We start from the raw sequence: 12,652 nt of genomic DNA, 5'->3' as shown, positions 1-12,652 counted from the left end.
GAACACATCTGGGTGAGTTGTCGAAATAATGTCCATGAAATGAAACAAAAACTCTGCTGAAAACCAGGAAACACGCAATAAATACAGTCTCGTCGTTATGCCGATCAAAAACTATTTTCTTTTATCACGAAGACTTCTACAATTTGTTTTACTCAATAACCAAAGATTTTGAGCAAGAAAATGACCTTTTTAGCGAAAAGTGTAAAAACTGACGAAAAGACATTTAAAATGTTTGTGTTAAATTTCCTGTTTTAGTGTTATATAAAGTTAACATAAATAACCTCTGTTTATATAGAGGATTATCTTCAACAGCAGTGTGATCAATAATTTTTTTCTCCTTTTCCTATCTCCTTTGGTTAATTTTTTTTTATAGCTCTACTTTTTTCGTACCCTTGTCATGTTCACTTCATAAAGGCTTCCATTGCATTGTTCTCAAAACTCATAAGTCGATTCTGAAATTACATCCATCACTGCTTTCAAGCACCATAGATCGCTAATTTTAGTGTATTTATACGAAAATACGAGAAAAATACGTAATTGGGACAAGACGTATCTTTGTAGATGCACCTTCAGTCACAATTGATGCACCCTTACAAAGTCAACCGTGCACTGTTGCACTGGAATGTGAAAGAAAATACTGAACACCACAATTCTATACGTATCCACAAAACTTTCTACCCTGGCTTCCCCTTAAATGCAAACGTAAATTTTGTGTTGTGAAACACTAACGGTGGCGTGTTCACTGCACTTCTCCTCACAGAGCTACCATTTACATAATCCTGTGTTGTACTGAAGCGAGTTATTCGTATCACCTACACAGTTTCAGTAAACACGTCATCTTTACCCTATTTGCATACACGAAAAAGTGTACTCATGGCTGATTCCTGATTCTCGTAGAAAAATATCTTTTACGTAAGCTACCTGGGCTAACCAAAAGCACGGAAATAAAGGCTGTTTACCGAAAGTGCTACTCCAATCAAAGATCCTACAAAACAAAACACTAAGTAGAATAGGCTGTCCATTATCTAAACGCGAAACACTTCTAGTGTAAATCGTTTCGGAAATACATTTAATCAAATGAGTCAATATAATTCGTGAGGAGACATATTTGCAATGCAGGTACACAAGAAAAAGACTATAAAACCAACAGCGAACTGTTTGCATCCAATCGTCCTTGTTATTCCTTAAATTTAAATCGAACATGAATCTGTTTTCAGTTTTTGACTCGACTATCTCAGTATGCAACTAGAGTCAATGTGAAGTTCCACCACACGCAGTATCCCATCTAGTTTCTGATATTACGTGGTATTATTCTTTCGGTTTTTGCTGTAGTGAATACCGTAGTATCTGTAAAAATTTTCGTTGTTTAAAATTGAGAGACCCAGGAGTCAAATTTACCTTTCAAGGGGTATGGTCATATCCTCTGTTCGATACAGTAAGAATGCAGGCTTGTAGAGGACAGTCACTTAGACGGAGTGCGCCTGCATCTAAAATGATTTTTTTAATTATGCAAAATAGTCATCGAGACACGAATAAGCTCGTTATTTTTTTAAAAAAACCTTCATCCATTTCTTTATTTTTTTTTTGTTCTTATCTCAAGAAAGAAAACAGAGCACAAAATTATTTATGGGGTATAGGATAGGAGAGGACAGGAGAAGACGTTGAATCATAGTTCGGTTAATTTTGCCGCTATAACACCCTATATGGAAAACATGAAAACAGAGCGATTTTGTTTTCACAGGTCACGTGATAAAACTGTTTTCATTTGGCTTTTCTCCATTTAGCATTGTGCTTCTAGGTTTGTGTTAGATCGATGCAAGTTTCATTGGTACATAACGCTGTATGTCCTAGGTACTAAGCTTAATTTTTTTTTCAAACCTGTGTTTTTTGGATTTTTATAGATTGACTCTTACACAAAATATAACGGCAACTAACAAATATTTTCAGTGCTCTTTATTTATTTAAATAGCGCCGTTACCGATTTCTAACTTATAATAAAAATGTTTTATTATTAGATGTTGTGGTCTTCCTTCACGTCTACGAAAAGTGTGCCGCTGATCATACATATCTCATTCAAATAAAGAACTTCGTGTGGCATCTTTCCCACAAAGTAAAATTTTTATCAAACAATCATGCTGCTATCAGATCCTCACTGTTCTTCGATCCATCATCGTATGGCATTTTTTCAGGTAAAATGAGTTATCATACCTAAATTAATTAAACATATCTTTGGTAACAAATCAAGGCGGACAATGTTTTCACGGGACGCTTAAAAACAATGATGAATACAAGAATTTGTCTTCTGGAGAAGAATGAGAATGGAACCAGAATGTACACAGAACCCTTGCTCTTTTCACGAAAGCAAACTGTATGAGCCGTTATCGCTTGGATCCGTATCTGTGATTCTCAGAATGCTCTGAGAAAAGAGCGTATAATGAAACAAGGCCAATTACGTAGACATGTACCCGTTGGAAGAGATATATATTTTCTCTGCCTGCTGAAAATAAGATTTATTTGCGCTTCTGCTGAGTTGATATACTCGTATAATCTGCATTTGCTTCGTTTATAAGCTAGCAGCATTGTTATCTGTCAGAAGGCAGTCACACTCTTTTTTACGAGTAATAGTTTTGTTTATTTCCCTCCTTGTGTCCAGTATACGGTAACGATAATAATCACTGAAGCCGCCTTTTCAGTATACTCGCGAAAAAAGAGGATCATTACTGCAACAAATTCAGACAACAAACCTAGACAGAAAGATAAGGTCACACCCACATAAATCCAGCGGTGTAATTGTAGTGATAAGTAATATCGGATTGTTTCCAGCGGATTGAAAACGATGAGACGGCAATAGAGAAAACGAGAAGCAGGAATATTGTATATTACTGGTATCCGTTCAGTCGAAGTTGTTACCGTTATGTCTTCCGATAAAGGATATTCCACGTAGAAACACAATATTCATCTACATCAACAGCTTTACACCTCAAATGAGAGTGCCGCTGAAGGAAATATTACCCTACACCCACCATTCCCGCTACCTTATATGCCAAAATTTATCTAATTTTACACTCGCTGGGCTAAGTATAAGTTGGAGGAAGGACTATGACACTACTCTACTAGAAATATGCCTCTCATAATTTACAAATTGAAGCTTTCCATGAAATACGTCTCCGTGATGTCAAATATAAGGGTTTTTTCCTGTATTTGTTTCACCCTCTCGCTATGACTAAACGAACCCGACGCGAAACTCACCAAATTCCACACACTGTTCGTCAGAGTATCTTACATTAATCGTACTCCATGGATCCCACGGAGAGTGGTCTCTGGGATATGGGAAGAAGTCAAATATGCATAATTAATATAATTTAAGTGCAATACAGTGACATATCTTGCAGTTCCTACATTACAGCGTTAATTCTCCCCATAAAATAATCTAAAGCATGACGTAGAAAAGATGGTCTTCATTGGAACACGATCAGTCCAATAGACCATATGTCTGACACCTTTCTGTAGTAATTTTAACCCCCGTCTTTATAAAGACTTTTATCTCTTCATGCTTGTCACCGTTTTTTTTTTTTTTTTGAGAGCTTGTCACCATGTTTTGAGAAAAGAGAAGTACTGATAGCTACAACGTTTAGTGTGTTTGTGTGTGTGTGTGTGTTTGTGTTTGTGTGTGTGTGTGTGTGTGTGTGTGTGTGTGTTCAAATGGTTCAAAAGGCTCTGAGCACTATGGGACTTCACATCTAAGGTCATCCGTCCCCTAGAACGTAGAACTACTTAAACCTAACTAACCTAAGGACATCACACACATCCATGCCCGAGGCAGGATTCGAACCTGCGACCGTAGCAGTCGCGCGGTTTCGGACTGAAACGACTAGAACCGCTTGGCCACAGAAGCCGGCTGTGTGTGTGTGTGTGTGTGTGTTTGTGTGTGTGTGTGTGTGTGTGTGTGTGTGTGTGTGTGTGTTTGTGTTTTTGCATGTGTGTCAGAATATCCAGATTTTAAAGACATTAACGTAGGATGCTGCAGAATGAGCACCAAACGTATAACTTAAATGACACTTGTAAGTTTCTAAAGTACTGTCCCGTTCATTTTCTCAGAAAATAATTCCACAGCTCATTAGTGGGTGGGAATATGTAGAATAAACAAGTTACTTCGTTTCTAAATGTACTACGAATTGTGTAATTTGCGCAATGCAAACGTAGCTGAACTAAGGCGAAAGTATAGGCAGTTGGTTTGTCAGTGTAATTTGTGATCTAATAGCTCAGTATTTTGTGCTTCTATTATTTCATTGTTTTAAAAATCTATTTGTGTAGCATATTTAGTTATATGAGAAGTACTGAAATGTATGTGCTGAGCCTTGATAAAATTCAGTGATACTTCATTTGCCTCAAACCATTTGTGGACGGTTCAAATATATCATTAGCCGCTTTTCAGTTAGGCAATCGCTTATTTTTACTTATACGTTTATCATTAGCGAAGGACAAAATTGGCTGTTTCTGAAGTTGCAAGTTGTAGATCACTTATATATATATATATATATATATATATATATATAGAAAGTAACCAAGAATACAAAACGTAATCTTGTCGTACCGGTACACTATGATTTATTCAAATTCTGGGTGGCTTTTGAAGTTAAAGACTAACAAAAATTGCTTTCTGAAATTCAGATAAGATATAAACTATAAACGTACTGTATCTACTACTTCGTGTTGCAGTAGACTATTCCCGTTTTCACCGTCAAAACCCTTAGCCAAGTCACAAAGAGTTTCCAGTGGTAGTCATTGCTGATATACTGCTTACTTCATGTCATCTGTCAAGATAAATGCAATCTTTTAGGTTGATATTTCCTTGTGAAATCCGAATAGTTTGCGTCTAGGTAAGTTTTGCAGCACTAGTTGTCAGTGTTTAGAAGTTTATTTATTTGATCTTCTCTAAGATGTTATAAAATGCTTAGGTGGTCTGCAATGTTTCCCCTCCTGTTTGACCTCTGCTTAAGACAGTATTACTACTCAGGGCACATATTCGTTGAAAGCACCGATGATGGCTGTTAATCAATTGAAATCGATTTGCAAAAGTAAATAAATAAAACATGTTTTTGTGACTGGTTGCTGGTTATTTGGTAATTTTATGGTTTACGGTCGCTGCACAACTTGGGAACCACATGGAGCCCACCATTCATATTGTCGCTACGATGACGTGATCACTAATCCCCGTCTCTGTACTGACGCCATAGGTAAACCCGGCGTATTTGTAGCTACAAGTTCCAATATACTTCCTTTCGTGTTGGCTGCCGAACTAGCTGCTCAAGGCAGTTGCAGGAAATGTGTTCAAAAGTACTTCACAAGACTTTCTGTCTCTACACCCCGCAATGAATCTATAAATTCCCAATCTATACTCGGCAGGTTAAAGTCACTAGTAACTAGTACTGCATGAGCTGGCAATAGACTGTCTCTGAATGACTGCAGAACTGTCACAGTGGAGTTAGTCGGTGGTCAAAAACCCAACAATTAACTTGGTTTCTCCTAGAAGTGTTATGCGTGACCCGATAACTTCTCTATCACACCTAATTTAAACCTCAGTAGAGACAATATTTTTCCCCGCTGCAATGAACTCTCCCTCTCCTACGGCGTCTTATCTGTCTGTCCAATGATCATCCGAAGACTCACTAAATATCTCAGATCCGAAGAATAGCTTCAGGTTCAAAAATTTCCTGAGGGCGGTAAAATCTGGAACTTTACTACGAGTACTTAGACAGTTTACTGATAAAATTGCTTTCACTCCGAACGCTGTGTGATTTCCCTATATCAGTATCGACTGTCGAGTGTCCATGATAGTATTTCAAACTACCGCCTAGCCTAAAAAAACCACCTGCTACCCGAGTAGCTGCTTCTTTTTTTAGAGCGCCACACACCAATCAAGGGGAGTCCAACAAATTTCCATCGATAACACAGGACCAGAATCCGGCAGCCAAGACCATCACAGAGTCGACGCAGCCTTTGTTTCAGACCCCCGCGTTACAAGTGCCTTTTGCCCGAAAGCTCGAGTGCCTCATAATCTTCTCCTCTGTACGGTTAGTAGCAGTCTATCATTATCATAATACTGTTATTCAGACGACTGATAACTCAGAAAGAAAAAGTTGCTGTTGATCAAGGCGTATACCGTCTAATGAAAGCCTATCACTTGATATTTCTGTATACTATAATTATCTTCGGCGGAAACTATACGTATCAGCACCTTTTAGAAATTTATTTGGGCGCACTTTTATTATCTACATCTACATCTACATCCATACTCCGCAAGCCACCTGACGGTGTGTGGCGGAGGGTACCTTGAGTACCTCTATCGGTTCTCCCTTTTATTTCAGTCACTTATTGTTCGTGGAAAGAAAGATTGTCGGTATGCATCTGTGTGGGCTCTAATCTCTCTGATTTTATCCTCATGATCTCTTCGCGAGATATACGTAGGAGGGAGCAATATACTGCTTGACCCTTCGGTGAAGGTATGTTCTCGAAACTTCAGCAAAAGCCCGTACCGAACTACTGAGCGTCTCTCCTGCAGAGTCTTCCACTGGAGTTTATCTATCATCTCCGTAACACTTTCGCGATTACTAAATGATCCTGTAACGGAGCGCGCTGCTCTCCGTTGGATCTTCTCTATCTCTTCTATCAACCCTATCTGGTACGGATCCCACACTGGTGAGCAGTATTCAAGCAGTGGGCGAACAAGCGTACGGTAACCTACTTCCTTTGTTTTCGAATTGCATTTCCTTAGGATTCTTCCAATGAATCTCAGTCTGGCATCTGCTTTACCAACGATCAACTTTATATCATCATTCCATTTTAAATCAGTCCTAATGCCTACTCCCAGATAATTATTTATGGAATTTACTGCTTCCAGTAGCTGACATGCTATATTGTAGCTAAATGATAAGGGATCTATCTTTCTATGTATTCGCTGCAAATTACACTTGTCTACATTGAGATTCAATTGCCATTCCCTGCACCATGCGTCAATTCGCTGCAGATCCTCCTACATTTCAGTACAATTTTCCATTGTTAAAACCTCTCAATATACCACAGTATCATCCGCAAAAAGCCTCAGTGAACTTCCGAAGTCATCCACAAGGTCATTTATGTATGTTGTGAGTAGCAACGGTCCTACGACACTCCCCTGACGCACACCTGAAATCACTCTTACTTCGGAAGACTTCTCTCCATTGAGAATAACATGCTGTGCTCTGTTATCTAGGAACTCTTCAATCCGCTCACACAATTGGTCTGATAGTCCATATGCTCTTACTTTGTTCATTAAAGGACTGTGGGGAACTGTATCGAACGCCTTGCGGAAGTCAAGAAACACGGCAGCTACCTGGGAACCCGTGAATTATCTGGAGAGCATTCGTGTAAGGCGTTTCTGCGAGATTCTGGATTTTGAGAACACGGGCAGCAGTAGCAATGCAGCAGTGATCACATAGAAGCGATGTTGTAGGTGCCTGTGCTATGCCGACTTACGATGTGAAGTTCCTTCGGACATGCGATCATCTCCGAAGGAATAGGTACTGTGGTCACTACAGCCGTCATGAAACACGTGGAATGTTTTCGTAGTTACGAATATGGGCTACCATCAGCTATGTGATGGAAGGACAACAACAATAAAGTAAAATGTCTCCCATGTACCGGAATATACGTAATGGATGTACGAGTACAGGATGTAGACAAATGGTTGACGACGCATGGACGTTTGGTCCTGATCGTGATGGTAAGACGATATTTCCCAATCAGCGGAAAATCTGGGATCGAGTCCCGGTACAGCACAAATATTTGTTGTCGCCATTCCGTTACACAGCTAATAGTAGCCCATATTCGCAACTGCGAAAACATTTCTTGGTCATATAGAGGTTACTCACTACCTCGAGCTCGCAACTCGTTGAATTCGTGCCAAATACATCAAAGTGTTAGTCAAATATGACAAACTGACCAGTTGCTCTGTTTTAAGTGCGTTGTAGATAGATGTTCTCGTTTATCTTTTAAGTAATAGTTTGTATCATCCAAGGAAGTTGAAATGTGTAATGGTAGAGACACAGCAAAATCACAGTAGTAATCCGTGGTAGTTTCTACTTATTTTATTAAAATCAAAAGCATTGTAAAATCACCATCACAATAATATGGGAGACTGCCTTACAAGGTCAGATTACTTGGACAAATAACAGATAAATTTCTTTAAACGGAACAAGACCCATAAAACTAGAAATTTGAGTATGGCTAGGTAAATTTACTCAAGTAAAGCTTTGCTGAAATAGTACAAATGTCAATACAGTTCCCATCAGAACTCTCAATACTTCTAATCAGCTGTGGAACGGATTAAGGCTAAGAACACACATTCTTTAAGGTTTGGCCGGCCGGAGTGCCGAGTGGTTCTAGGCGCTTTAGTCTGGAACCGCGCTACCGCTATGGTCGCAGATTCGAATTCTGCCTCGGGCATGGATGTGTGTGATGTCCTTAGGTTAGTTAGGTTTAAGTAGTTCTAAGTTCTAGGGGACTGATGACCTCAGTGCCATTTGTGCCTTTAAGGTTTGGCTAGCTAACTTTCCTAAACAAAACTATATACAAATGACTAAAACAATTAAGCAGGTGCTTTAATTTTGACCAATCTTCAAATTTACTTACTCAGTTGATTAACCAACAACATTCATAGAATGATGACATCTAGAACATGACCATTTGACAATACCCCTAAAATGAGGTTGCTCGAATATTGCGTGTGAATTAGCGATAGACGCGAGCAGACCAAGGATTCAAACCAATGCGAGAGATCCACGAGACAAGAAATGACATAGAAATGTACTCAACTTTGCACTGCAATTCAGCTTCAGTTGCTATAATTCTCCACCGGAAAGATGGATCACGCAACAGTGGTAACATAACCCAAGATGTAAAGGAGAGGACAGGGCCTTAAATATCTCTCGTCCCCGCTGTGCCCTGCCGGTATGCTCTCGTCGACCAGCTCGGAAGTGATTTAAGGTAAAATCAAAATCGGGAGAAGCATAAAAAGGTTTTACATTCATTCCTTCCGGATAATCATGCGGTAGCTTATGCATTACACAAGGTAGCGTGCTAAAAAGTTTTGATGATATTACTCAGAGTTCTTTATTTGTATTCTTTCGGTACTCCTTTTGAGAACTGACACAGTAAATTGATCCAAGTAAACTTATCAGAGAGACTGTAGGTATCTGTTTCTGGCGTAATCAATTTGATTATGTGAGCTGTAGCGGTTCTTGTGACGTAAGTGGGAGGCGTTATGTTTTCTCGTACCGAACTACACTCAGTGTTGAGTACCGCTTAACTTTGAGGCGGCGCCGAAGCCACACATTAGCCTTCGGAACAATCTCAACCGAAGCCCCTCCTGCAGGCAATTCTCTCAACCGTGGCGACTGAAGCCGTAGGAAGGGCCGTGCCATAAACACTGTTAAGCCACCGCCTGCCTATACTGCTGCCGCTAGACGCCAGAGATTAGAAAAGCATTTCGTGATATTAATTCTCATTCTGCTGTTATGATGGTCCACCTCCACAGCTGGGCGCTGAACGAGTCTCTCCGGTGTGGAACTCCGGGGTACAGTTTCTGGTGTTGTCACTGGTTTTCCCTTGGTTGGAGCACTGGATTGGGATTCACTCCGGCTCATGAGGTCAAAATGAGGTGCAAGTTCGACAAACCTGGAAACGACCGAAGATCGGAGGGCGTTGTGTGGATCTTATGACCTGCCACACCACATACACAGGACACCATTAGTAGGATATAGCACAGCGGGTGATTGGCTTCATATGGCATCAGGACCCGTAAGTGGTGGATGTATCTCCTACTACGGCCACATGTGAAATGAACACATTACGATAATATGTACCAGCCAGAGGGAGATGTTTTGAAACAACACAGGGTAGGCATTCCTTTAACTTCGATCATTAACGTCTCCACTTACCTGTAATACTAGATCGAGAGGTCTGAAGTAGTGGGATGGAATACATTTACATCGTTGGTACGGAGTAAGAAAACATATGTTAACCGTTAAAGATTTCTGACATTCCGGGTTAGCCGAGTTATTCAGAGAGAAAGACCACGTGAGAAAAAGACGTAATAGAAAGCCATGAGAGAAAATGTAATTTTTTTGAATTTTTAATGTTGTGCTAAGATACAAAGCATATCAACCACAGCTTGGCAACAATTTTGTTGTTATAGAAATTTTTCAACAGGTGCTACAGTTATAAACGTTTCAAAATGTGGCGTATGTACTTGCTTCTTTGCACGTATGGCATCGTTACACAGTGCTCGTTCGTATCCGTTCATACAGTCCTGCTGTTGTTAAAAAATGGTAGTGGAATCCGTCATTCTCGTTAACGTCCCTTCCTCAACCTCAACAAGTGTTTTGTACACAAGACTTTAAACGTAACCTAGGAAATAAAGACGCTAGAGAGGGAATTCCTACAATGTCGTTGATAACTGAAATATGACCAAAGAAAGAGACACATTCTTGGGATATGCCGACTTGGAAAAAGCGTTCGACAGTGTCAAACGTTAAAAGATGTTCGAAATTCTGAGAAAAATAGGAGTAAACTATGGGAACGACGGCTAATGTACAGAATGTACAAGGACCAAGAGTAAACAATAAGGGAGGATGACCAAATATGAGGTGCTCAGATTAAAAAGGGTGAGAGACAGGAATGTAGTTTTACGCCCTTATTGTTCAATCTACAGAACAAAGAAGCAATGACGGAAATAAAGAAAGGTTCAAGAGTGGAATTAAAACTCAACGTGAAAAAATGTTAATGATAACATTCTCTGTTGACATTGCTGTTCTCATAGGGAGGAAGGATTGCAGGATCTGCTTAATGGAATAAACAGTCTGATGAATACAAAATGTGAATTGAGAGTAAACCGAAGTAAGATGAAAATAATGGGAAGTGACAGAAAAGACAACGGCGAGCAACTTAACTACATGATTAGTGATCACAAAGTAGACGACGATAACGAATTCTGCTACCTGGGCAGCAAAATCACCCATGACCGACGGAGCAAGAGATTTCTGAGTATGTACGTTTGGAGCACAGTATTATATGGTAGTCAAACGGCCTTTGGGAAAAACGGAAAAGAAGGGAATCAAATCATTTGAGATGTGGTACTACATAAGAATGTTGAAAATTAGGTAGACTGGTAAGGTAAGGAATAATGAAATTCTGCGGAGAATCGGCAAGGAAACGAATACCCAATAAACACTGACAAGAAGAAGGGTCAGAAAAACGGAACATTTTGTTAAGACATCACGGAGTAACTTCCATGGTACAAGAGGAGCTGTCAAGAGTAAAAACTATAGAGGGAGACAGAGAATGGAACACATAGAGCAGATAACTGAAGAGGTAAGTTGCAAGAGGTTGGCACAGGAGAGAAATTCGTGACGGGCCTCATCAGTCTTGCCAGAAGACATTACGAGACACTTCAGATGAGCAAGCCATGAAACCCTGCTATTCGTATTTCAGGGTACATAAACAGCAGTTGTTGAGAAAGATCCGCAAACTGAGCTCGGGCTCTGTCAACTTGGAACCTCATCTGTTCATTCATTGCAAACGGGACAACGCTTCCAAACAATAATGTGTACTTACGTGCAAGTATGGAGGGAGGAAGATACGGGCCTATTAACCTAACATTGGCTATGTGGTGGTATCCCGTCTCTAGTCTGTGGTCACTCAATGACTTATGAAGAGTTCTTGTGTCTCTTAATCATTTCTATTCTGGTGGACCTGTAGTCATCCGAAAAAGAACATATGCAGTGTAGAGAGTATCGATCAATTAGTGACACATCTCTCATTCTTCCAAAGCGAAATGAGGTCTAAGGCTAGAGTTATGGTTGCTATGTCTGACAGTGGTAAGGGTGTATCTTAGGCTGCCGTATTACTTATCACAAAACACTGCGTACGACGTATCTTGTATTTGAAAGTATTAATGTATCGATTGATGGCTCCTCACTCGCGTGAACAAGTTCTGTCCCTTTTGAAGATAGAAGTCGGTTCAATTCGTTGTTCTTTTCCTTCATTGCATTATGCTACCACTTAGCTGGTTTACCTTGACAGTTGTACCAAGCTGAAAACATGTTCTACATCAGATGCCTCCTGCAAGGGTATTTGTTTTAGTAAGATTTGCATTTGTTTATGTTCTCACGAGAGTATGTCTCCAATTTGTTAATCCGCACGCAAAAACCATGTGAGCCAGTTGTGAATCTGGACAGAGAGCAATTTCGCATTGGTTCAGCAACTATTCACTTCAATGTGTGAAGAGTGAAGACAGTCTTACGTTAGTCCTGTTACTACAGCGTACATGTCACGCCGTCTACAATGCCTTAGTAGTTTTCAACTGTAAACCTTATAATGAATGGCTACAAGCTGGTTCGTTTAACTATCCAACAATGTTAGCCACTACGTATACAATAAATTTATCGTGAAAGGAAGATTCATGGGCTCTCGTCATTGACTGAAAGTGTTATTTCACAATAAATTTGGCTTTGTGATACTCGGTCCTTAACTACTAGCCTTGATGGTTATATCACTAGGACGCAATCACTGTACATTCCTTCCCTCAAAGAATTTCGTTGTTTTTCGTAAATCA

The 12,652-nt window shown here is 39.8% G+C and overlaps 1 protein-coding gene across 1 annotated transcript in view; it reads left to right on the top strand.

The window, feature by feature from the left end:
* LOC124796438 (zwei Ig domain protein zig-8-like) overlaps positions 1 to 12,652 on the top strand; it is a 118,136-nt gene that overhangs the window by 104,293 nt on the left and 1,191 nt on the right. The gene's annotated exons all lie outside the window — the stretch shown is intronic.

The sequence above is a fragment of the Schistocerca piceifrons genome, chromosome 1 (genome assembly GCF_021461385.2).
Source record: "Schistocerca piceifrons isolate TAMUIC-IGC-003096 chromosome 1, iqSchPice1.1, whole genome shotgun sequence".
In the NCBI taxonomy this organism is placed as follows: domain Eukaryota; kingdom Metazoa; phylum Arthropoda; class Insecta; order Orthoptera; family Acrididae; genus Schistocerca; species Schistocerca piceifrons.
This window is presented reverse-complemented; position numbering and strand designations above follow the sequence as displayed.